The following is a 27,191-nucleotide window of genomic DNA, read 5'->3' as shown; positions in this document are numbered from 1 at the left end:
TGCGCACTGCAACGAAGAGTAGCCCCTGCTTGCCGCAACTAGAGAAAGCCCGTGCACAGCAACAAAGACTAAATGCAGCCAAAAAATAAATAAAATAAATTTATAAAAAAATAATAACGACTCTTTAATTTCATAAAGTTAAAAAAAAAGATGCTCAACATTAATAGTCATTAGGGAAATGCAAGTAAATACCACAATGAGATACCTCTACACACTCACTAGAACGGTTGAAATTTAAAAGACCAGCAGTATCGAGTGTTGGTGGGAAGGCAGGAACTCTCATACATCGCTGGTGGGAATACAAAAAGGTACACGCATGTTGGGAAAATGTTAAAAGATGAACATACACTTACATACCACACCCAGGTATTTACCCAAGAGAAATGAGACCATCTGTAGACACTAAATAACTCTTGTACATGGATGTTCATAGCCGCTTTCTTCATAAGAGCCCTAATCTGGAAACAACCCAGATGTGGTTGGATAAGAATGGTGGTACATCTGTACAATGGGCTTCTACCTGGCAATAACACGGGATAAACTCCCTCTGTATACAACCCATACACACGACTACAGGGATGGATCTCAAAAGCATTAAGTGATGAAGGTTACATCACCAGTAATAAAACATACCAATGTCATCCCCACCCCCCCACCATGGGACATGCTGAAAAGAGCACCAGGTCACAGGGGTACTTCACCTGAACAGGTATAACCTCAACCAAATCATGAGAAAACAGGACACAAACTCAAACTGGCCTGGACTCTTCAAAATTAGGTCATGAAGAAAGACTAAGGATGTGTCATGGATTGAAAGCAACTAAAGAGACATACAACTAAATGCAATGTGGGGTCCTGGGTTGGACTAGAAAACGAAAAGCTGGTCAAATTTGAATAAGTTCTGTAGTTAGTTAATAGTACCATACCAGTGTTAGTTTCCTGGTTTTGATAACTGTATTCTGGTTATAGGAGAGGTTACCATTAGGGAAAGCTAGGTGAAACATATGTGGGAATTCTCTGTGCTATGTTTGCAGATTTTTCTGTAAGTCTAAAGTTATTTTTAAATAAAAAGTTTTAAAAATGGTGATTTTTAGTATGCAAATTATACCTCAATATAGGCGATCAAAAAAATAAGCAGTTCCCATTTCTCAAAATGTGACCTAGAGAGTCTGTTGTTTCTTTGAGGAAACTGAAATGAGGACACGGTAAGCATGGGAAGCTCCATCCTCATGTCTCCCCCGACCCATCTGCTACCTTATGTTATGCTTTAATCAAGCACGACCTGTTTTTCCCTGCTTTAGATACACATGTAAATACATATGTACATGCATACAGACGCATACAGACACATTTATTCTGCTTATGCCTTCGTTCAAAAAGGGGGGATGTTACTGCTAAGAACTGTTAAACTTTTTCAACAATAGGATATTTTGAAACATTCAGTTTAGGTCTAACTTTTTTCGGGAAGAAACCCATCTTTAAGAAAAATGGAAGTGGGCAGGTGGTTTTGGGGATGTCTGTTGAGTTTGAGGTGGTGATGCCAATACGTGGCCACAATGATGAGCTGGTAGATGTTTAGTAACCGACACTCTGGGTGCAGGGGAAGTCCTGATATGCAGCATTTGCCGATTTCCATGGTATAAATATCACCCCCACGGCCAATGTTAGGCCACCTCCGTGATGGTGAAGTCGGGAAAAGATGTGCATGGGGGAATTCCCTGGTGGTCCAGTGGTTAGGATGCTGTGCTTCTACTGCAGGGGGCACAGGTTCGATCCCTGGTCAGAGAACTAAGATCCCACATGGCAAAAAAAATAAATAAATAAAGAGACATGCATGGTTGACTCTTGTGAGCCAGGTGGAGCCACTGCCAGCTCACCACGGGACAGATGTGGCTGGTGAAGGGGGCAGGACTCAGTATATTGGTGACTGGGAAAGAGGATCTCACGAGTGTTTGGAGGTGGAAGAGTCCTCTTTATCTGGCTGATAAAAGCCATAGAAAAGTCACGTTGTCACCATCCCAGGAGAGCAAAGAAGACGTAGGGAGAAAAGAACCACAGTTTGCCCTCACGAGTGTGTGAGCTGCAGAGTTAGGAATCATCCAGGGACCCGAGCCCCACGAGGATGCTGTGGCAAGGAAGAGCGTGCTGCCTGCAGACCCCAAAGGGCCGGGGCTCTGGACAAGCCCAGAGGCCTGCGCATCTCGTTGGCAGCACGTGGCAGAGGCCAAAGAACCAATCAGATGGTGGAGAAGGCCCTACATCTCAAGCCACTGGGAGTGAAAGGAAGACTTAAAAACTGGGTTTGGAGAGGTGTGGGGAATATTCACATGTAGTGTTTTCTAATTAGACTCCTTTTCTATAATTTTGGGTTTTGAGGTCAGTAAGGATGTCGCACAGGCCTGTCTGTGCCTTAAGAGAGAAAATGCAACACAGAGGAAGAACGGCATGAACCTAACCGCTTGGGAGTCTTGGGGAAAAGTATCCCAACCAGGTGTCACAGACCTGTGGGAGAAGCGAGTTACATCTGAGTCGTCCGAGCTGCCAAGCTGAAACTGCCTTTTCTCCCTCCCTTCTTTCCTCCCTGCCTCCCTTTCTTCCTTCCTTTCAACACATTGGCTACTAAAGCACCATGTTTACACTCTGGCTAAAAGCACTGCCTCCTTCTCAATGCGACAAGATTAGTTAGGTTTGCCAGTAGAAAGCCCACACTTATTACGTGGCTTCACTCAGTGGTGAAATGATTCAGCTGACTTGGAATTCTCTGCCCATTTGGGTGATGGGGCAGGGAAGAGGACAATTTAATAAGACAACTGATTATTAACGTCAAGCCCCATTTCCCCACGAGAACATGCTGCGAGTGAGAAAGGAGGTGTATTCTGGAATTTTCCGTATGCCTAAGGCGCACAGTGAAGGATACACGCGGTGGGCCATGTTCAATGCACGTGGTGTGTCTTTTTGTGCACCTTTCAGGCGGTCGGCCTTTCCTCGGCTTGGGTTGATGAAACCATGGGTGTGGTGTATTTGCCACCCAGAGGAGAGGGGTCCCTGAAAGCTCAGGGCAATTCACGATGCCCTCCAGTCATTTACAGAATGACTTTGGGGGCCTTCTTTTTCCCATAAGATAAGAGAACTGGTCTGAGGAGGTCCTTTGATGCGCTGATAATCTCCATTTTATAAATAAGAAACTGATGTTCCTGGGGGGATGGACCAAGTCCCGGGTGCCACTGCATGAGAAGCAGGTCTCGTGAACTCTTTCCAGACTAGTGGTTTTCGGGACACCGCCTGGAGTAATTTGGTGATTATCTGCTGTCCTAAGTTAGCCAGACATCTATTTTCCTTTCCCCTCGTTGAGACTAATGAAAGAAGACATATTGACCATTCTTGAACTGTGAATCTGACAGGTCGGAATTGGATGATGGATTTCTCATCCATCAGTGTTCTCTGGCTTCAGTTGCCTTTAGTTAGGAAGTGTCCAGTCACCACCAGGGGCCTCCGAAAGAATTCACCTTTGCTGCCGTCGAGCCCCACCAGGATCGCGGGACATTCTCTGAGAGGTGATGTCTCTTATTTATTAGCAGCAAGTACATGGGTTCCTCTCCTCCTGTGAGTCTTTGAGCTGAACAATAAGCACAGGTTTTGCTGTCTTTTTCGGGGATGCTAACAGCTGTTTGGGGCGTTTATTAATGCCAGAGTTTGCCAAGGCTGTGTCGAACTCAAAGCAGTTTTCCAAAATTGTACAGAACTAGAAAACCACACTGCTTTACCTAACAGAAGCAAAAGTATCTGCTTAATACAAGTACATGAGAGAGCAGCCTTTAGCAATACTGGACAGGGCCCTCCTGAGCTCTCCTGCTAACTCTCAGGACCCTTTCTGTGTTGCCATCTCCTTCCAAACAAGGTACACTGGCTTTGTCATCGTGGGCTGGTGGAAGTCCTTTCTTGCCTCCGTTTGGTTTCTCCAATGGACTTTCCTCTCTTCACTAGCCCAGTCCGCTGCAAAACCAGGACATGGAGAAAGTCGAGACACGTTCAGAGTTTGCTAACCTTTATCTCAGCTCTGCCTCGCTGCCTCTGGATGCTCTGATGTGTTACTCTGGGAGGATAGGAGCTGCTATTTGAGGACCCCGTGCTGTATGCACGGTGTCCTGTGAGAGGCTCTGCATGGTTTCCTACTCAGGTGTAACAGCAACGCCATGAAACTGACATCGTCAGCAAGCGCCGTGTTACAGGTGCAGAAACTGAGGCTCACCGAGATGAGGTAACTTGCTCAACGGCCCACAGCAGGAAGCTCACCCCAAGCCCAGCGCGACTGCTACTCCCATGACATTCTCTCCCCACCCTTCCTCTTCCCCTCTCCCTAAGCTCTGCTGCAAGTGCATCTAGAGCAGGGCTAGCAAAGAGAAATATAACGTGAGCTACACATACAATTTACAAATTTCTACTTTTTTTTGTTTGTTTTGTTTTTTGCGGTACGTGGGCCTCTCCCTGTTGTGGCCTCTCCCGTTGCGGAGCACAGGCTCCGGACGCGCAGGCTCAGTGGCCATGGCCCAGCCGCTCCACGGCATGTGGGATCTTCCCGGACCGAGGCACGAACCCGTGTCCCCTGCATCACCAGGCGGACTCTCAACCACTGAGCCACCAGGGAAGCCCAAATTTCTACTTTTGAAGTAACATTTTTAGTTCAAAAAAAAGTAAAATATTACATTGCTTGTATGTGGAATCTAAAAAAAAATGGTACAAATGAACTTATTTACAAAACAGAAGTAGAGTCACAGATGTAGAAAACAAACTTATGGTTACCAAGCGGGAAAGGAGGGGTGGGATAAATGAGGAGACAGACTGACATAAACACACTACTATACAGAAAATAGATAACTAACAAGGACCTACTGTATAGCACAGGGAACTCTACTCAATACTCTGTAATGACCTTTATGGGAAAAGAATCTAAAAAAGAGTGGATATATGTATCACTGACTCACTTTGCTGTACAGCAGAAACTAACACAACATTGTAAGTCATCTATACTCCAATAAAAAGAAAACAAGTAAAAATAAGCAAGTGCAATTAATTTAATGTGTTTAAAAACTGAATATATCCACATGATAATCACATAATTATATCACATGCAATTGATATCAACGTATTAATGTGCTATCTTACATTCTCCTTTTCCACACTAAGGGTTTGTGATCTGGTGTGCTCCACACTCACCACACACCTCAGCTGGGACGCGCCACCCTTCAAGGGCTCCAGAGACACCTATGGCTGGTGGCAGCCACGCTGGGTATGCACAAAGAATGTCCCGTTTTCCATCTTTGGGTTATTTCTTCTCAAATCGCATTGTTGCCGTTGGACCCATTCCTCTGCCTTTGTGATCAACACTTCGGATTCACTGCCTGCCTTTTCTGAATCATCTTCCTTCCTTTCCCACACTGCTGGCTGTTCTCAGGTGGTCCGCCCACCTGCATAAGTTCCCTACGACATCACCCAAAGGGGCACCGGCTTGTCTGGTTCTCTGAATGCGCCCTCTCTTTTATACCCCAACATTTTATATTTCCATGGTGTACGTTCCTGGAAACATCCCAAGGCAGACCTGCCCATTCAACACACACCCTCTCTCTGCCCCACCCCCCTGGTCCTGGGTGTCGTCTTCACTTGCACAAGATCATTTAAGAGGCTTGGGGTGGCCATCCCACTGTCAGCTCAGGTACGGCATCACTGCACGTTAATGGTTTCATCCACGGTCCTTTTACACACCTCGCCAGGCATTCTGTTATTAAATATTTACCGAGTACCAATAATGTCAGAGACACATCCTGAGGGGCTGAGGAAGAGGTAAGGATTATTCCCATCTGGACTCCAGCCTGTTGAAGTTTACACAGCTGTGTTTCAGAGAGGCCATTCTAGCCTTTGATGAGTGAGAGCTCACAGCTTCTGAGCTGAGTGTATCCCTCTCACTGTGAAAGTCACCTCAGTTTCTTGCGATGCAGTCACCTTATAGTATCTGTAATCTGCATACCCCCTCCCCACAGCTTTTAAGCGTTCTGTCAATACCCACTACCACTGCCATCCATCACACACAGGTACACACACACAGGTATGCACAATTACGCACACACAGGTGGACAGGCTGCCCGTCTGCTGTAAATTGCATATGATGTGGCAGAACAACTCTCTAGATGTTAAAAGAGAAGGAAGGGAGAGAGGGAGAGGCAAGCCGGTCTGGGGTCTCTGCAAGCTCTGAGAACTGTACACTTTGGCTCTCGCCCACCACATGGACATGACAAAGTCCTACTGAGTATGCATTTATGGACTCTGGTAAGTATGTCCCCCTTCTTTCCTCTGAGGATGCAAGATGACACAGGTGTAGGCTGTCACCCAATCTTGTCCCTTCTTGTTCATAGAAACTGACACCCAAGGTAGTCGGGAGGGAACCTCCCCAACAGTGAGAGTTATGAGCCCAGGAGAGTGGAGGCGGCCAAGCAAATCCAAACAGGGAATTTCAAGAGGAGGCAGAAGGAAGAAAACCAGATCTTTTGAAATGCTTAACCTCCAGGTCAGAAGTGAATGGAATCAGCTGAAATCAGATGCTGTTTCATAATGAAATTATATCAGGCCCCTTTGCTGGAGCCCAGAGATCCAGCTGGTCAACAGTGAAGGAATGAATCCTATTGGGGCATAAAATAATGGAAAGAAACGCCACTACTGGGGGAAAGTAGGGAGACCTGTTCTATTTTCCTAAACTTCTAAGGAGATGGCCGCAGGAGGAGCAGCTATGCTCTAAAGACCTCAACAATTTGGTGTTGGAATAATGTCCACATCAGTAGGATGTATTGGGTGGTCTTTCCCTCAGCTGGGAGGCAGCTGTGGAGACAGCAACACGACAGGGCTGAGTTTTACTTTGCAGATGCCAAAGCCGTCTGCAGAGATCTGGGGATGTGGGAGGAGAGCTGTTCCTATCTGCTTTTTCCTCTGCTAAAGGGAGAGGCTTAGCGGAATTTTTCTATTCCTGGCTAAAGCCTGAGCCCCAATTTTGTATCCTACGGGGAGAGGATTATTTCCAGAATGTACTAACAATGAGACATTCAAAGAAAGAAAGAATTTTTTCTCAAGATAAATCTCTAAGGCAACGGAAGTCTTTTAGGTGAGAGGTAACTAAATTGAAAATTGTTTCCAAGCCAATGAAAGAGCCAGCAGCAGGGAAGTGAGTAGCTTCCTACACAGTCAGCAAAACCATCTTTCTAGTTTTTGTCTTATGCTTTGGCTTTTGAGATTTTGATATATTTTGAGCCCCAAGAGCGGATCAGGCAGCTGAGGTCAGGCTGTTTCGTCCTCTAGGGAGTGAAGGGAAGGAGGAAAGAAGGTAATAACGTAGTGTCTCAAAAGCGATCCTAGGATTCGTTAGGAGGAAAGTTGAGAGTGTGCCGCACAGGGTGGGGGATCGGCAGGAGAATGGCCTTCCGTTGGAGTCCTTTAGTCCCCAGGAGCCAAAGCAACGGAGGGTTCCCAGGCTAAAGGTCGCCTGTCCCACCAACAAGGGCGGTGCGTCTCTAGAGGTCTCTAGAGGAGACCAGGAGGACGCAGAGTACAAAGAAAAGCAAGACTCATGGTGCGTTATAGCAACTGCACCAAGGAATTTGTTCTCCTACGCCCAACCCGAGGGCAGTGGAAGGTCGTATGGATGTGTGATGGGGAAGAGGGAGTGATCGTTAATTAAAAAATAATACCATTTCTGTCTTAATTTTTGGAGATTTCATTATACTATAGATGTGGATGATCTCAACATCCTGACTCTCCGTTTCTTGAATTCTTCCCGTCCAAGGGTCTTACCCTCCACCCTACCTCAGATACCTGTGGAATCACACCATGGTAGACTTTGTCATTATTAATACCTCAAAGCCATCCCTTCCACCCTGATCACTTCCTCCACCTTCCCAGTGTATTCCTCGAACATCCCGACTCCAACAGTCCTTTCCCTAAATAGAGCTTCCATCTTGAAACCACGAGGACCAAAGAGAAGCTTTGCCAGCCAGAAAGATGGCGCATCAATTACACTGCAAAGGCACGCGCTAGCCCTTGAACTGACTCCTGGGAAATCCCTCCCTGGAGATAAATAGGCACCTGTGAGTTTAAGCCACGCTTCATTGAGTTTTCTATCCCCTGTAACTGAACACAACTCCAGTGGTGCAGGGCCCACCTGAGCCGTGGCTCCAGTTCTCCTGTCCCCTCCCCACTCTCATTTGCTCTCAGACCTCACTGACAACTTGGTTCAAATGTACCTACCACGCTCACCTTTACCCTCATTTGCTCTGAATTACTGCCTCTTTTTAAGTTTTTCAGTCCAGTTCCTTAAACTGCTCATGACTTTCAAGGCACTTCCTCTCTCAACCATACTTAGCGATTACCATTCTACACAGGTGCAACGTACGGGTCTAGCAGACACAGAGAGAAGGCTCGGAGTGACATCTCCTTGGGCAAAGACCTAATTTCATTTTGACATCATGCTGCTAGGCTTCAAGTTCAAAATAGAAGGTAGAAATGAATGTCCACTTTTCTTGTCCACACGGACATGTGCACATGGGCACACACACACACACACACACACACACCCCAAACCTCAAGCTTCTCGAATTGTGATTTTGTGGTTACACATGTGGCTCTCAGGCCTGGTCCATAAAGACCTTTCCTATCATGCTCCTCCACGTCTGACCCCTTCTGCTGGCTGCTGTCACGGTCAGGAAGATCTTGGAAGCCACACGTAGAAGATGGCAGAGGCCCCACGGGTCCATGCCCTTGGCTGACCTGGAAATGGGCTAACCCCACTCCTCGGAATGTTGTGTGAGGAGGAGGTGTCTTTTGTTCGGTTTGGGCCATGATGCGTTTAGGGGTCTGTGGTGGGCAGAATCCTGATGGCCCTGGTGATACACATACGCTTTCTTGCAGTTATTCAAACACTAATATAGTTGCTGCTAAAGACAGAATTTGCCCGTATAATTAAGATCTCTAAGCAAGTGACTTTCAGACAGGGAGATAATTCTTGGTGGGGCTAACCTACACAGGTGAGCTCTTCCTGGTGAGAGAGATTCAAAGCGTGACAGGCACCTGCCTTAAGGATATTCCCCGTGATGGCTGACGCTTGATTTTAGCCTTGTGAGACACTGAGGAGAGAAGCCAGTCACAGTGTGCCTGGACATCTGACCTACGAATGGTGAGAAAATAAATAGGTGCTGTTGTAAAGTTCTAAGTTTGTGGCCACTTATTACACAGCAATGGGAAACTAACACAGGATCTATTTGTCACTGTAATTAACCTCCCCTAACTGGCACATTGGCCTATTTACTTTAGCAGTGGACTCCATGTAACATCTCATTGTCAAATTTTTAGAAAATTAGTGATAAAGAAACCTTCTAATTAATGACACAGATTTTCCAAAGCCGTTATTTATAGCGTCAGTGTATGTGAAAACAAATACCTTACATTGCAGGCCAAGCCTTCTAATTTGTGACCAGCGTGTTCCTTGAAAGCAGAGGGGCCATTCTAACTATGCAACACCAGGGAAGGACAGACACCAGCGGGTCAGAATAGATACGGCCGGATCGGCGCTGCTGAGAAGGGCCGAATGTCAGCCTGGCTTGTAAGCCATCACCTTTCATGCTAGAGCCACATTCTTCCACGTACCGGGGCTTGAACTAATCCGCAGGATGACTGAGAAAGCCATGCAAATTCAGAGGAGAAAAGAATGCAGTCAGAAGAAGTCTAGTAGGACTAAAAGTGGCTGGGCATTTTTTGATGATCTGGGAGGGAAGGGGGAATCCTTGACTGTACCACAGCTCCCAATACTTGGTTATTTTGCTAAACTCTGCAGCGATCGCTACAAAGATGTCCTGATTTCTGGGCTGTGCCCAAAGCAGATTTATCCAATTAGAGAGAGGCTGGAGCTACCACGAGGGCTGAGGTTTATTAGAAATCATGAATCTTCTCTTGCCCTGGCTCTGGGCACCATCAAAGCAACTGCAGTTTCAGCACCTGCATCCGAGCTCGGCTCAGGGTGAAGGGAGGGTGGGGGAAGGAGTTGATTTGGGCCTGGTCATTCACCCAGCTGTGCTGAACAAGCACATCTCTGCACTGGAAGGGGGCTGGGGAGGGAATATGGCAGCAGCCATGTCGATGTAGTCACCTGTGAGATTCTGGTTCATTTCATTTCACTCATTTTCGAACAGCTTTATTGAGGTGTAATTTACACACCATAAAACTCACCCACGTAACTGTACAGTTTGATGAATTTTGTCAAATTGTACACAACTGTGCGACCATGATCACAGTCCAGTTTTAGAACACTTCCACCCCCACCAACGTTCCTCCAAGTCCATCTGTAGCCAGTCCTTGCTTCTACCCCCATATGCGAGCAACCAATGATCTGCTTCCTATACCTTTAGCTTGACTTTTCTACCAACTTCACATAACAGATCACACAGCGTCTAGTCCTTTGTACCAGGCTTCTTTTGCTCAGCTTAATGCCTGTGGGGCATCCATGATGTGTCAGCCGTGGGATAGAGTGATGAGTGAAATTGACACAGTCCCTACCTTCATGGAGAACTGAGACCAGCAGGGAGACAGATGTTAATCAAACGATCCCATAAATAGCTGTATAATTACACATTCTGATAACTGCTACCAGAGGAAGGGGCCCTCTTAGCTCACACAGACAGGAGACGTGATCCGATCTGGGTCAGAGGAGGCTACAGAGAGGAGGGGATGTCTTAGCTGAGATCTTAGGGATACACAGTAATTAACCTTACGAAGAGGGAGAACAGACAGCTACAGCTGAAGGAATGGAAGGAGGTCACAGCTGTGGGAGCACACGGCGGGGGTGCGATGGGTGGGTGGTTAAGGAAGGACATGGGGGGATGCTAGCCTCAGCCTGATCCGGAGGAGGACTCTGGAGTGTGAATGGCCCCAGAGAGCTGTCTCACCCAGAGGCAAGAGCCCATGGGTTAATGGGCAGTAGAGATGGAAAGTAAATAGAGCTGGCACCCCTTGCTTCTCGCCCTGTAATGTGCATGCGAGTTTCCAGAAGATCTTGCTAAAATGTAGATTCCGATTCAGTAGATCTGGGCGGGGGGGCAGAGATTCTGCATCCCATCCGCCACCAGGTGACACCCGTACTGGTGGTCCATGGACCGCACTTTGAGCAGCCAGGACGGAGAAGGCCAGGTAGTGGATTCGGCAAGGCAGATGGTACCAGGTTTCCAGGCTGTGCAACTACACGAAGGACAGCTCCAATTTCAGAGCAAGGAGAGTCCATAAAGGGGCCAGGTTTGGGGGGCAAGGCCTGGATTTACTCCTCTGCGCAGACAGCTTGAGAGTGAGTGCTTGTGACTGTGCCACAGAGAAGAGAATCTCCGACTGGAAGAGACCTTCAAAATGATTCATCTGCCATTCCTGAAAACGAAGGGAGACCATGCTTCCCAGTTCTTGGTGTGTCCTGCCTTGTGGGGGGCAGGGGCGGGAATGGGATGGAGGATAAAGAGTGATGGGGTAGGGGAGCAGGGCTTTGGTTCTTCCAGTAACTTCTGGAAAGCAGCTCTGTTATATATATTGATGAGATTTGGTTTACAATCTATTTCTAAAAAAACCAAAAAACAAAAATAGGGGGAGGAACGAAAGGATTTGGTATCATGCAGCATCAAGAGGCTGTGGCCTGATTGTTGGCCGTCGCAGAAAAGCCCTCTTGTCATCTTGGCCCCAGGTTCCTCCACAGGCTCAGGGGTGTGGGGAGGGTGTGGCTGGTTCCGCCCCAGCCACAAAATGCTCCTCAACAGCTACATCCTGGGGAAGGCCCAGGGCAGAAAGGCTCAGGCCAGCTACCTGCTTGGAGGATTTTAAGAAATGGTGTTTACTTCTAAGGAAATGGAAGCACCCTACAAATCAGTCGGTTTGTAACAGTAAAAGGGAAAACGGAACTTACACAGTTCTCTGTCTCTTCCAGGAACCTGAAAAGTACACGCCTCCAAACTGCACTTCACCCCTGCTCCGTGGACATGCTGCAGCTTGTCCCTCGGTGGGGGCAGGTGGCCTCGGCATACACGGGTGGATGGGGAAGGGAGGTGGCCAAGCAGCAGGACCCAGACTCTGCATCTCCAATCCTGTCTCTGAGGGACTCGGTCATAACATCCCTTCTTTCCCAGGAAGGGCCGGGGAGTACGGCTGACCTAGATGTTTGCTTCCTTTCAACTCCACATGGGAGCAAAAGTCGGAAAACAGAAGCCCTTTAATCTGGTCTTAATTAAACACAGTCTGCATAGAGGGAGCTGCTCTGAACAAGGGTGGGAGCAAAGCCAGCTGACCCCAGGGTAGCAGCTCTGATGCGGAGCTCAGGCGTACCTGGTACCTGTATGGAAGCTGGGAGTCCTTCCTGCCAGGGTTGCATTTGTCCCCCTTCCTGTCTGAGCTACTCACCAATTCAGACCTGCTCCCGAGGGCTGACTAACTGTGTACAGCAATGTGTGGTCTTCCCACCTGCACGGTAAGCATCTCGAGTGAACGACCCCTTCTCCTATTCCCCATGCGTATTCCTCACACCTCCGTCACCACCCTGAGCCTAACAACGGAGCTGTGTGGTTCCTGAACACCATGTGAGTTCGCTCCCGCTATGTCTTGTGTTCATGAGGAACCTACACAGCCTTATTCATCCTTTATCCTCAGACCCAGTGCTAGGAGGAAGCGGCATCCCTCCTTCCCGCTCCTATCCCCCTGCCTGTTCCCTTTGGTGTCCTGCAGGGAAGCTGATCTGAGGTCAGAGTTCAAGTTACTAGTGCGCAGGTTGCGTCACTCAAAATGACCTGCGTGTGTGCCTGCTCCCTTTCTTTCTGTCTCACATGCGTATCAGGTCCATAGTGGCGACTGTGCCACCTCGGCCTTGTGTATATATTTCCACCAAGCTATCAGAGTTTGGTGCTGTGGTTGTCAGATGCTCACCTAGTTCTTCATTTTGCTATTGTCCTTTGCTAGGAGATGCCCCCAGACAGGCGGAGTAAGCGTGGTGATTACCAAGCACCCCCCATCACCTCCTCCTGGGGGAATTTCATCCTGGGGGCAAGAATGACACTGCTCGGGCAGACTTCCGGTTGCACATCTATGCACAAGCGCTAGGATTTCAGGTGCTCTTTCTATGCTTTTTTTTTTTTTTTGAGGTCTCTGGTGACGCTATTTGTGCGCCCTGCCTGGATGGCTAGAATCTCAGAACAAAGAGAAGGAATGAGAACCGTCCACCTTCCAGGCTGTTCTAGTTTCCCCGCTCCGCAGGAAGACAGGGCGTCGTCTCACCTGGCTGGGTTTCTACGGGGCCAGGTGCACACCGGGCAGCTCTCAGCGCCCCTTGGGGGAGGAGCCTGAGATGTCACCACTGTCATTTGGAATCGCTCTCCCAGCCTGCGGCTGGTCCTTTCTGACAACTTCAGATGTGGTAGATGAGGTCCTTAGTAGGTAGTTTTGATTTTGGAAAGTGGTCCAAACTCTCTGGAGGTAAAATGTGTGAACCCAGCGGATGGCCAGGCTACATAACCATATTCGCGATGGAAACAAAGAAGGAAGGTAGCACAAGGACCCTGATTTTCTAGAGGTACTCATACACCCCAAACTCTTCCCCGAAAAGGAAGGGCTCTGAAAACGCCTGGGATAAGGGCAGGTCACTGGAATGAATGTGTGGCCTCCAGGACACTGTTCTGCAGAGGGCACGGCTCAGTTCAGTGAGTACATTCTGGAATCTATGTAAAGGCAAACCGTGCTGTTTACACCAGGAATTTCACCTGAGACAACACTGGATTCTAAAGCTCAGAGCTTTGCCGTCCTCTTTGCACAGATACTACCCTTAGGTAACCAGCTGTCCCTGGAAACCTAGTTTATTTTTCAACTTAACCAACACTTACTGGTTGTCGGCCACCTACAAAGCGTGGTGCCTGGTTCTTCCCAGAACACACGATGCAGTGCTTCCTCTATGGCCTCTGAAGACTTCCTATCCCACCCAGGGCTCCCTCCCCAGGGCTCCTGCAGGAGCCTCCGGGTCACCTCTCTGTTACTCGCCTTTGCATCGCCAGCACCAGCACCTGCTTGGCACATAATAGGACCTCAATAAAGACTTGCTGAATGAATACTTTGTGGGCCAGGTCCTTCAGAGGCTCACAATGACAGCCCAGTCTCAACATTTTCTATGCCCCCGCACTTCAAAAAAACACTCTCTTTCTCTGCAAAAATCCACCAGTGTCCAGTTTTCCCTTTCCTTGTCAGGGCCCCCTCCAGGGGTAGTGACACAGGCACCATCCGCCGACTTCACTGCTCCAGGGTTTCTGTAGAGATAGGAGCGCGATTTCACCTGGGCCTCAGCATTCAACAGCCAGCTCAGGTGTGCCTGCTCTGGGCACTGCCTCTCGATGCTGCCCCCATCTCTCCCCTTCTGACTCCACCTTCCAGCCCAGCTACAGGTCCCCCAAGCCGACTGGTTGATTTGACAATGTTTTGCCAGGTGGAGTCTCATTTGGAGTTGCCATTGGTTTGGATCCCTGCCAGACTGTACACGCTTGGAGGCAGGACTGGAGGCTTTAATCCTCATTCTCTCCCTACTCTCCCGCCCCCGCCCCCACCCCCTGGCAGGGATGGTTGCCTGCACGTAGTAAGAGTGTCACAATGCGTGTTGACTCATCCCTTACAGCTGATGACTTGAAAACCAGGAGGATGTAGGAGAAGAGGAACTTGGATAGACCAGCTGGACACAGCTCGCCTCCCACAGGCCTGCTTGCTAAAGTCCCAACTGGTAAGCACGTCCTCCCCCCAACCCCTTTTATTTTAATGATGCTAACGTTTCTTATATTTCAGGTGAGCATTTTATATTTTAAGGGGAACATTCTGGAAATAATGACCAAGTTCCCAAGAAATGACTTTGATGAGGAATGAGACCACGCATCCTAAGACTGGTTCTGAGGGGCGAGGATGCTGGGATTCCAGGCAAATGGGGAAGGGGAGGGGGAGGGGGAGGTTTCCACATCGTTGGATTACACCTCCAAACCGCCTTCCTGCAGGATGTGTCGTAACCAGGGACATCACAAAGTAAACAGTGATACTTGTGAATGAAAGCTTTACATTGACTTGGGAAGGAAGCGGGAAAGAAAGAAAGGAGATGGTTGGGTGGAGCAGGAGACCTATCCCCCAGAGCATAAAACATGTGTTGGGATGGAGAAGGATTAGGGCAGCCTGAACATCTAGAGACGTCTCCCAGTGCACTGCCACTGTCAGCGTTATTACTATTATCAACTCTTTCACACAAGTCATCATGAGTTTGGTCTAAAAGGAAGGTTTAAGCAAAGTATGTTCACACAAAAGGGAGAACAGAGTAAAAAACTGCTTTTAAATCAGAATGCATGAGCTAATTGTATGGGGTTTCTTATACCAGCCAGCTTTCGGGTCTTCACCATTTCACGTTCTTACCAAGCATGGTTGTTCAGGGCTATCCCACAAGAAGCAGGGGAGGGGCATGGGAGAGTACTAACTTATTTGTAATTTTTAAATTACTTCAATGTTTATGCATTTCAAATACATTTAAAGTGACACTGTTAATTAAAGAGATTTTCTTTCTTTTTTTTTTAAGATGAAAGTTACTTTAATTTATTTATTTTAATTTATTTATTTTTGGCTGTGTTGGGTCTTCGTTTCTGTGTGAGGGCTTTCTCTAGTTGGCGGCGAGCGGGGGCCACTCTTCATCGCGGTGCGTGGGTCTTTCCCTGTCGCGGCCTCTCTTGTTGCACGGCACAGGCTCCAGATGCGCAGGCTCAGTAGTTTTGGCTCACAGGCCTAGTTGCTCCACGGCATGTGGGATCTTCCCAGACCAGGGCTTGAACCCATGTCCCCAGCATTGGCAGGCAGATTCTCAACCACTGTGCCACCAGGGAAGCCCGAGATTTTCTTTTTATTAACACTTGTCACTGATCTTTGGTGATTGTAACAGATGAGTTAGGACTACACTATAAAGGAAAGGAAGGTCAGAGATGTTTTGCTTTTTCCTCTCAGCTTCCTTTACCATTTCTGAAAATAATTTTGGAAATAAAGCAAATCGAATGCAAACTCTTCCCCATTCCTGCAGCACAGAATGTCAGGACATCCGTTTCGCCAGTCTTCATGCACTATTAACCACCCACACGTAACACATGGGATGTTTAGTCCTCATTTTGGCACTGGCTTCATCCCTTCCATACTGTTTGGAACGTACAATGTGGAGGAGTTGGTGTTACCGGCCTCTGAGAACCTTCTGGTTTCACATTTCTGTAAAGGAACAGCTTTTGCATTTTCAAGGCAGATTAGAGAATGAGTTTGCATTTTAAATGAGCATTCTGGGCTGTGCAGGTTGCGCCGGAGCAGGACCACCTGAGTCTCCCACACTCCTCCTCCTGGCAGAAGGGACCACCACTTAGAAGGCAGATTCTGGAGTGTGGGAGACCCCAGTTCTGGTTCTGAACATGTTTCCTGAGTGACCTTGGATGGGCTACCTGTCCTCTCTGAGCCTTAGTTTCTTCATTTGTAAAATGGAGCAGATTATAGCAAATATGTATACGTTTTTGTTTTTTTGTTTTTTGTTTTGTGGTACGCGGGCCTCTCACTGTTGTGGCCTCTCCCGTTGCAGAACACAGGCTCCGGACGCGCAGGCTCAGCGGCCATGGCTCACGGGCCCAGCCGCTCCGCGGCATGTGGGATCCTCCCGGACCGGGGCATGAATCCGTGTACCCTGCATCGGCAGGCGGACTCTCAACCACTGCGCCACCAGGGAAGCCCATGTATACGTTTTTTGCTGTGTCTGTGTTATGAGTACTGTTGTCCATCATCCACCAGTATTGAAAGAAGATGGGTCCAGGGTCTGCGCTAACCACCTACCCACACTGTGAGGCTAACAGCTGTGCCCCTGGCAGCTTGAACTCCTGGAGGAAAAGTGTGAGTAGCAGACCCAGTGAGCTCTGGGGCCATTGGTGTGAAGAGCACCCTCGGCCAGCTGAGATCCAGCGTGGGTGTGCACTCCAGGCTGCCGCCCAGGGCTGCAGAAGGCAAGAAGCGGTCCCTGTGCTTAGGCCATTTCACCAGTGACTCAAGGATTCTGATTTATGTTTCCTTTGTTATTGTAATGAACATATTATAATCGAAGAGTTTGATAAATTTTGACACTTGAATCCACCTATGGCATCAGTAACCAGATGAAGAAACAACAGAACACGACCAGTACCCCACAAGCCCCTCATAGTCCCTAACGCCTAAGACTAACCATCATCCTGACTTATATCTGTTTTTGTACCTTAATATAAGTGGAATCATACAGTCCACATTCTTTTGTGTGAGGCTCAGTACCCTGGTGTGAGATTCAGCCGCACTGTTGCAAGTCGTTGTAGATCATTACCATGGCTGTGTAGTCTTCCACTGTGTGACATTAGCACCATTTATTTATCCCTTCCAATACTGATGGGCATTTGCATAGTTTCCAGCGTTCGGCTATTACAAACGGTGCTTCTGTGGGCATTCTAGTACATTTGGTGCACACACAATGTGCATTTCTCTTGATGCACAGGAATGGGATTTCTGGGTCACAGAGCAACCCCACACTGCTGTTCAGCTTCAGTCCCTACTGCCAAATATTAATCATTTTACTAAGTGATTGCATTAATGCATAATTCCACCAGCAGCAGATGGGAGTTCCAGTTGCTCCACATCCTTGTCAACGCTTGCGATTGCCAGTCATTCATTTCAGCCGTGCCCATGGATGTGGAGTTGGTACTGCACCACGTTTTAAATTTGCATTTCCCTGATGACTAATGGAGTTGAGCAACTCTTCATACATTTACTGGCCATCTGAATTTCCTCTTCAATGAAGTGTTTGTTCACTTCTTTTGCTCTTTTTCTTCTATGGGGCTGTCTGTCTTTTTTCTTATTGATTTGTAACAGATTTTTAATAGATTCTGAATAAGCATCATTTGCTTTGTGTGTGTGTGTGTGTGTGTGTGTGTGTGTGTGTATTTTGAAAATACCACTAGGCTTGGGAATGTGACGCTGGGTAATGAAGTGTAAAAAGGAAATAAAGGGATAAGCCTGGAAGGGATGGGGAATGAGGCTAGAACTCGATTCTCTGCTTAGGATAAAGCCCTTAGCCTGGAGGAGGACAAAAGCATGGAGAAGAGTAAGAGGAGAAGTGACAGTTCTGGAAGTCTCTGGGACAGACACAGGGAATTCGGTCTTCGTCTGTGGCTAATGGAATTCTTGCTAGTCAAGTAGGCAAAAAACAAGGAAAAACAATCTTCCTTGAAAATGCCAGTCAAGAAGAGAAAGGATATAAAAGGAACTAGAAAGGAAAGTGGAGAGACCCAGAGTCATGAGAAATTAGAACCCCAGAAAATTTCATATAATCTGTAAAATACAGGTGCTCCAACCTTAGCCAAAGGAGGGCAAGCAACTGTGCAGAGCACGTGCCACATTTCCCGAGGGGCCCTGTCTCTCAGGTGCCTGGAAATACGATCAGGATGAGGAACAAAGGAGAAATGTCCTTGTATAGAAGGTCTGATTTTTATAAGAATCCCTCATCATTATGGGGCTTCTGCAGGGGGTGAGGCTGTGCTAACGAAAGAGAGACCCAGTTTCAAAACTTACAGTGTAATATGGAAGAACATTTTGTATTCTATTACAAGTTAATCACTAAAAGGATGTTGCCTATAAGCTTAAATTACACGTAATGGCCCATCTCTGGGAACCCTGCCTCCCAGGTAATGAACAGTAAGCTAAAATACCTTTGTTTAGCTCACAGGAAACATCCTGACCAGGCACCCCTGTGAATGACTTGGCGGGGGGAGGAAGAAGTTCACAATCCCCTCCGGAGACTTACAGGAACCAGGAAATGTTTGACTTTACTCCCTTCCCTTTTAGCATAAAAGAAGCCTGAATTCTAACGCAGGCAAGAAGTTTCTTGGGGAGCCATCTTCTCGGTCTGAGGGCTTTCCGAATAAAGTCGCTATTCCTTGCCCCCAAAACTCTTATCTCAAACTTACTGGCCTGTCGTGCATACGAGCTGGACTCAGTAACAGCAATGCAAATGAAAAGACCATTATCTCTCAACGTTGCGTTGATGTAGAGGGACATGAACACAGATAGTCCCCAATGCATTAATATGTGGCTCTTGAAGGGGTCCTGGTATTAGCACATGAACACAGCATCTCTGCCTTTCAGGAAACCCAAAGTGCTGGAAAGAAAAGGCTGGTCTCAGCTGGTCCTCTTCTGATCCACCCCTGCTCTCTGGCTCCTCCTGAGAAAAGCCAGGGTCATCTCTCTCTTAACAGCCAACACTCACTGAGGACCTGGGGAAGTCCAGCGCTGGGCAGTGGTTTATATACATCTTCCATCTAATCCTCACGCTGTAGGTTATATTATCTTCTTGTCTTCGAGGAGGGAATACTCAGCTCAGGAAGGCCACGTAACAGGTACGCGGTCTCGCCCCGTTCCTCGGGGGAGGTAGAATCCTAACACAGGTCTGCTGCTGCCCACCCGCCTCATACCGTGCGGTCCTGCCCCCACCTTGCCGCTGACATGAGGCGCGTCCTGAAATCAGGGATCCCGCTGTGGTGAGATGGGTGGTCCACCACGCTGCTCCGCTGTGGGTACAAGGGGACCGTGCTGACACCACCCAGCCTCCTGTTCACAGTAGTCACGGTCCATCAAGTTGCCACAAACACCAAAGAGCGAGGACCAACCCCTTCCTCCAAGAGGAAATACAGGACCAGGTGCCTGTGGGCCTTGAGTCACAATGTTTTCATCAAAGGATCAACCCAGAACCTTGTTTTATCTGTGTTTCTCTTTAAAAACACCTTATTTAACATATACTGTTGAGTCATTAGCACTGAACTCGTGGCCGACAGCACTGTCACTCATGCCTGAACGGAGCTCCTCTAACGTGTATTTTCTCCGTCAGGCACATCCCAGCCTTCAGGCGCAGGAAGCCTAGACAGCTCTTCGGCACTGTGCTTGGAGGCAACGGGGAACAGCAAAATCACTCCCCGAAAGCACAGAAATGAGGAAAGTGTGGCACCAAGTGGGCTGTGAGTAGGATGCTCGTTGACAGTATCAGAGCCCAGGCGGGAGGCCGAGTGTTGCCTCGCTCGACCTAAGCTGAGAATGTGTGCGCACAAATATTGATTTGGGGGCTACAGATAAATTTTAGCAAGTAGGCCAATCTGCAAATGCAGAATCTGTGAATAATGAGATCAACTGTGTATTTGTTGGTTGACTGATCCAAGGTAAAGAATCTTCTTTATTAAGTGCTATGCGCTTGAGCGAACAGTGATCTCAGGTAAAATACTGAACTAGGCAGAGCAATGACCATGCTTTCACGCTGCTACAGATCACGAAGAGAAAACTTTCTTCCGAAGACTGCAGAGACCACTGGGAACAGCCGTGCAGTGTGTGCACTGCACAAGCCTTTCAGCTGAGGGGAGGGAGCTCCCAGCCTCTACCCAGTGGCTTAGTTCTACACCCTGTTTGGGCTGCTCTGCCCGGGAGGGGGCGCTGTTTTGTCATGCGTCCAGAGACTCTACACATGCTAGTGGTGGCCTCTCGAAGTGCTCCCTGAATGATTTTCTACAAACTCCCCTGGAGGCCTATGAGGTGAGCAGGGACAGGTAGCCGCATGCTGGTATTCCTGTTGGCAGTCAAGTGGTTTGTCCTGGGATATTCCAAGAGTCACTCTTCCAACGCACGTGCTCCTTTCAAGGCTGACAAACCAAGGGGTCCTCTGGGCAGTATCCATCTGTGTCGTGTTTCCTGTAGGCAATGGGAGGGACCAGCAGAGGGCCAAGGCTGCCACCTGCCGGCTCAACTATTTTCCCCATTTGGTGCTTCACTCGATGCTGCCATGTCTCCACCATAACTGAAGAAGCCCAGGGCCGTGGATGGCAGCTGGCTGAGGCTGGCACATGGTCAAGTCTCTAACAGACCAATTTCCATCCTGGCCTATGACGATGTAAAGATCTGCCCACAGGTGACCAAAGCCCAGTTTTCCCAACAGACTTCTGTCATTTCCACGCTGGTCTACAGATCCTGAGCAACGTATCTAACAGGATGCAGACAAAGACAAATCCCAAGTCCCAAAAGACCCCCATCCTGCCTGTGGGGCAACTGCTGGTGCCTCCAACCTGTGACACCAGCATCCCTGCTCACACCCTCCTGCTTCCTGGAAAGACACCACGGAGAAATCCAATCACCAGCAGTACCCACTTTCCGACGCATCCAACCCAGGCATCCTCCGCCTCCTCCCACTATCTCTCCTCAGAGTCGTGTGGCCCAGGTTAACCTCCCCCTTCCAGAGATGCTCTGGAAGCTCCTCTGGGCCTGTCTCCCCAGTCCTCTTGCTGCAACGATGAAAAGAACTGAACTTTGTCCTGGAGTGACTGAAGGAGAATTCCTGGTCATCTCTGATTGCTGGACTTTGATGCCTGAGAATCCCATTTTATTGGGAGGGAGAAGTATAGACTCACCTCCAGTGGGGGCACGGAAAAGTGGATTCTAGGGTGGTTTTAGTCTTGTGTAATCTCCATCAGCAGGCCCTCCCGCTCCCGACACCCCAAACAAACATGCCATCTAGTTCCAAAACTCTGTTTCTTTGTTCCGCACACAGAGCTTCAACAGGAACCCCAGCCCTGTTCTCCCAACCAAATCACCTCCCCCGAAGACCCTCCTGCCTAGAAATTTGGAAGTCTTCATTTTCTCATGCTCATTTCTCCTTGGCTTTAGATCCACGGGAGCTGCTTTGTGAACTGCCTTTACCAATAGGATGCAACAGAGGTGACACCATGCCAGTGGGGAGCCGAGGGCCGCTACTGACTGATCTCTTGGGACCCTGTCCAGCTGCCATGTGACTAAACCCAGGCTAGCTCGTTGGAGGATGACACAACAGGTGGCCCCAGCTGACAGCCCGTCATCTGCCCAAAGCCAAGCTGCCTGGCTGCTGACAACTGATGACAGACACACGAGGAAGTCCAGCCCAGACCGGAAGAACCACCTGGTGGAGCCCTGCCCAAACTGTTGACCCACAGAACCGTAGCTAAATAAGGTGTTCTTGGTTTAAGCTACTAAAATGGAGGGTCCTTTGTTACACAGCTGAAGCTGACTGATACAACATCATTCCTTTAGTGCTGAGATCATTAATGATCCCTGAGGGTGGTTAGTCATTGTTACTCAAAGTAGGATGTTAGCAAACTCCTGTAAAATACTCTGTGAAAAGGAGAGTTCTGTGGTCAGTTCTGAAAACCCTGCTATTATACTTTCCATATGGAGATTCATGGTCCAAATTAGCACATTAAAAGTTTGTGAGAAACCCTGCATTTAGAAAATAATCAGACAATCACTTAGCATTTCGTGAACACTTGATTAAAGAATCCTATTGTCCACACAACACCTATGGATATCTTTCTTTCTGCAGTGTCCTGAGAAAACAGTTTGGAAAATGCTGTTCCAGATCAATAAAGGAGTCTTGATTCCCAGCCTGTAGACCACAGATCCGCTGAGAAGCCCGAGTGCTTGTAAGGGGGTCAGGTGTCTACGCAGAGGTGGTGGCAGGGTGGTCGCAACACCCCTCAGATGGCAACCAGGCATCCCCACACTACAGAATAGATGGGGGGCGGACCTCAGCTCTTGGCTCCCAACCACGTGGAGGCTTCCATGTACCTGCTGAGATCACAGGACTGGCCACCAAGAGGTGATGTGAAGCGGCCTCTGGAAAGAGCTGAAACAAGACAAGTGCTGCCTCCGGGAGGTGGACGCGCTGCCTGGCAGAGGTCGCCAAAATCCTCTATTTACAGAAAACCGGCACTTTGTAAATACCAAGCTGTGCTATTTATGTAGCTGTTTCTCATCAATATATGTGGGAATTCTGTAATTATCACGAGTGCTCTTCAAAGGCTTCCGGAATCTCAGACACACGAGGGTCACAGATAGAGTCGGCTGAGCCCTGCAAACCCCGTGCCCTGGGCTCCTGCTCTTTCACACGGCCTGGCTGCTCGGGTAAGAGCAAAGGGCAGGGCAGGGCCCCGGCTGCAGCTGTAACCAGGGTCTGGCCTGATGGCCCCTCTCCTTGGGGTGTGGATGGGGGAGTAACGTGGGCAGACTGCAGGCACTCAGGGGTCTGGACACAGAGGGATGTGAAGCCCATCCCAGAATGCCCAGCCTGCCCTGGCGCTGGACTCCAGGCTGGCGACACTGCCCTGGCAGCATGGCCACAGTCCCCGGGGCTACCCCAGAACCCCCGGGTCCGCTGGCAGCTTACAGGAACTGGGAGGTTTCTAGAGCTGTGACCAGAATAAAGGCTTTGAAAACTGAGCAAACGACGTGCTCACTGACCATGCCTGGAGTCCCTTCCAAAATCATCATTTAGGTCACAGCCATGGAAGGGGGCCTCTCTCCCCACCGCCTCTGCTCCGGAGCCGTGCACCTGGGTCCAACCCCAGCTGTCACTCCTGGGCTCTATGCCCTGGGCAAGTTGCCTAACTTCTCAGCGCCTCAGTTTCCTCACCTGTGAAATGGGGAAATAATCCCTACATCCTAGGTATTATGTCACTGACCCTCTCAGAGCCTTGACCCATCACCAAAACGGAAACGAGAACAGCTCACGGGAGGAGAAGCTGATGTACACACAGTGCTCTCAGAGCATCTCACCTTCCATTACCGTGTGATGTTCCTCAGTTCACGTCTTACAAGATGTCCGACCCCTGGGAGGTGAGGACCACGTCCCCGTCCTTACAAACGTCTCCATAACTATTTCTTTGATTCAACCCGAGATATTTACACAACATTGGTCTAAACACGATGTCAGCAATTTGCTCCCTTGGACAGTTTACTCTGCCAAACCTCAGTTTACTCATGTATAAAATGGGAGGATTAAGGGAGGTGGTGTGAGGAAGACTCCGCATGCTCCTCCCCATGTGGTAGACCACCAGCCAATGCCATTCCCCCTCCCCCTTCCCTTCACAGCCTGGAGCAGACCAGCTGGACGCTGTGTTTGTGCATTGTATATTCACAAGTACAGCGGTACTCTCTCCCGCTCTCCCTTGTCAGCATCTTAATGGGAGAGAAGAAGTTCGTACCTACTTGGTTGATTGTTTTTCTGAGCTTCTGGGAAATTCTCTGATGCACCTGGACCACTGCCAGGTCCACTGATGGCTGAAAAATGACGCGGGGGCATTAGTGGCCTGTTACCCGGGTGGCAGAGCTTCAGATGAGCCTTATCGGGGGACCTTTCTGTCCAGCTCCCACCCTGATGCCTTGGGCTCGTGCACAGGTAACGGACTGCAGTATACGGACCACCGGCAAACTGATTCTGGAGTTGTCTAGCATCTTGCCTCTAGCCATGAATATTATTTGGGGGGCAGTGGCTCTTGTTTCTCTACAGAAGTCCTGCTCCTTATATGAAGCAGCTGTGGGCCTTTGCTCCGCCCACACTGGTCACATGACTTGATATAACGCCAGGGTCATGGAGATGAGCCTGTTCTCTTGTGAAAAGAAGGTACAGAGCCTCCAAGAGTGCCTGGCTATACCCCCGTGCTGCAGCTCCCAGCCACCGCCTGGCGAGTGTCACTTGGACAATAATATCAACGTTTCTTTGTGTTTCCAGGCAGCCCAGGCTCCTCGGAAGGGGCTGAGTCCCAGGGAATCAGACAGTGCTGCGGCTGACCAGGGATGGACGCTTGAAGTCACTCGTGAGCCCTTTCACTGTTTTCTGCACCAATTGTGGATCTTGGAGTTGGACTGAACCTTGAGAACATTTTTCTCATTTAAAGGTGAAGAGGGGCTTCCCTGGTGGCGCAGTGGTTGAGAGTCTGCCTGCCCATGCAGAGGACGCGGGTTCGTGCCCTGGTCCGGGAAGATCCCACATGCCGCAGAGCGGCTGGGCCCGTGAGCCATGGCCGCTGAGTCTGCGCGTCTGGAGCCTGTGCTGCGCAACGGGAGAGGCCACAACCGTGAGAGGCCCGCGTACCGCAAAAAAGAAAGAAAAAAAAAGGTGAAGAGGCCAAGATCTGAGAAGGGCAAGTGACCTACTCAAGGTCATAGAGCTGGACAGTGGTAGCTCTGGGACAGAATGACCCACTAGCACTGAGCCGTCATGGAAATCGACGAGCTTAAGATACTGACATCCTCACCCAGCCACACTCTCTCTCCTTTGGTGAACGGTACCATCGCCCATTTACCCCAAAGACAAATAGAGAGAGACCCTCGACTACTCAGACTAACAGAGACTACTCAACTGGTTTGAAGACATTCAAAGCAGCATCGCTCTCCTGTTGATGCCCAGCAACTGCTACTTCTTTGCACCTCGTTATTAGAAATATCACAACGGGAAACACTCTAGCTTCTGCCGCATCTTACAGTGCAGGACATCTCCTTCCCTTCCCATGCTGCGTCTCCATGCCAACACCGTCACTACATCACGTAGAGACAGACACACTCACAAAAGAGCTTTCTCCTTCCTAACAGTTTTTTGTTTTGTTTTGTTTTTTAAAACAAGGGCCAGCTAATTTTATTAGGGATGACACAGTAAATCATCTCGTTAGTCATACTGAGTTCTTTCTAGTTTGGACAGATTCCTCTCCGAACTGACTTGTCTATTTACTATAGGAAGGGAGACAAGAGGATCCACTTTTTGCCATTTTTGGTATAGAAAAATCTGGTTCCTTTGCCAGCAAACAGTGGAGCAAAACTTTCAGGCGGCGGGTGGTTAGGGAGTGTTCGCACGTGAGAAACGAGGAGTGTGTAAAAAACGCACAAGATGGTAGGAGAGATGGTCAACGTGGAATCGAAGGAAGGGGTGCACCCAGGTACCCAAGGTGGAACGAGCTTGAAATGTTTAAGGAACATGAGGCAGGTCTGTGGGGCGGAAGTGTGGCGGGCAGGTGGGGGGACATGAATTTGGAGAGGTGAGCAGACCCAGAACATGCAGCCCGATACCCACGTATGTCTTTAAAGCATTGCCTGGACTGTAACGTGGAACATGGACATGAGCGGGGCATGCTGGTCCAGGGGAGGGATGATGATGGCCATGCCAGCAAAGATAGATGGGAGACTGGGATAGAGTCACAGGTTAGAGATGGAATGGCCGGGACTTGCTGATGGGCGGGGTGGGAAGGAAAGAAACCAAAGCTGATTCCTAAGATTCCAACCTGAGCCACTCAATGGACGTCGGCAACGATTTCTGAGATGGCCAAGCCAAGGGGCACGTGGGTTTGCAGGGGAGAATGAAAGGTTGCTGTCTTTTAAAAACTCACAGCTCCATTTCAAACTGTATTCCGACTCCATGTCAACCTACGCTCCCTCTTCAATGGAGTTCTGACTTGCCAAGGGAGAGATTAAAAACAGACAGACATACACACACCCCTTTATTTATCCAGAATCCCACTTTAAGTAATCCTGCCTAAGATGTTAAAATTTCTTTCCTATTGTCTTTTAAAAGAGGGTTATGGTATCCATAGATAAGCATCTGTGTGTGTCACGTGTGCATTCAGATGTGCTGTATGTGCACATGAGCCTGGGGATAAAATTACCCTGTGGGACCCGCCCTCTGCAGAGGAGAGTAATGGGTTTTGCCTCAAGCCAACTCTGTAAAACAGGAAAGCAATGAAGTCAAATGAAGCCGGGCCTGTGTCCAGGAGAGGATGAGAGGACCCAGCACGAGCCAAGACTGCTGAGCCCATCACAGCTTCAGATGCTGAAAAGCATTCTGCTAACTGCCCAACACACACATCTGCCTTCAGCCCTGCAGTCCACAGCGCTGAGGAAAAGACAGCTCTCACAAGTTCAAGAGGCGAAAAAAAATATATCCTCAGGCTTCTACCCTTGTACGGAGCGCTAATGAAATAGCTCACAAGACAGATTCCATGATTACCTTTGGAGTCCACTCCCGGGCACGGAGCAGGAAGTCCTCAGTATTCTGAGGGTACATCACAAGGATACACAAAGAGCATCCCAGCCACAGGCCCAAGGATGAGGCCACGGTTGGACCTAACTCGCATTCTCGCTTTGTGATTTCCAGGTGAAAGAGCACTGCATCAAGAAATCTATTTTTAAACAGCTGCTAGTATCCTTGGGAGAAAGGTGAAGCGCGCTTTAGGAAACAAGACTCTCAAAGAAAG

At 48.8% G+C, this 27,191-nt stretch overlaps 1 protein-coding gene and 1 non-coding gene across 2 annotated transcripts in view; one reads left to right on the top strand and one right to left on the bottom strand.

Moving 5' to 3' along the window:
• Positions 1–27,191, bottom strand: part of SLC24A3 (solute carrier family 24 member 3) — a 464,038-nt gene that overhangs the window by 150,310 nt on the left and 286,537 nt on the right. The window lies entirely within an intron of this gene.
• Positions 1,716–1,788, top strand: TRNAR-UCU (transfer RNA arginine (anticodon UCU)). The gene has a single exon. It is a non-coding gene; the product is annotated as a tRNA-Arg (tRNA).

The sequence above is a fragment of the Pseudorca crassidens genome, chromosome 15 (assembly GCF_039906515.1).
Source record: "Pseudorca crassidens isolate mPseCra1 chromosome 15, mPseCra1.hap1, whole genome shotgun sequence".
Lineage (NCBI taxonomy): Eukaryota > Metazoa > Chordata > Mammalia > Artiodactyla > Delphinidae > Pseudorca > Pseudorca crassidens.
This window is presented reverse-complemented; position numbering and strand designations above follow the sequence as displayed.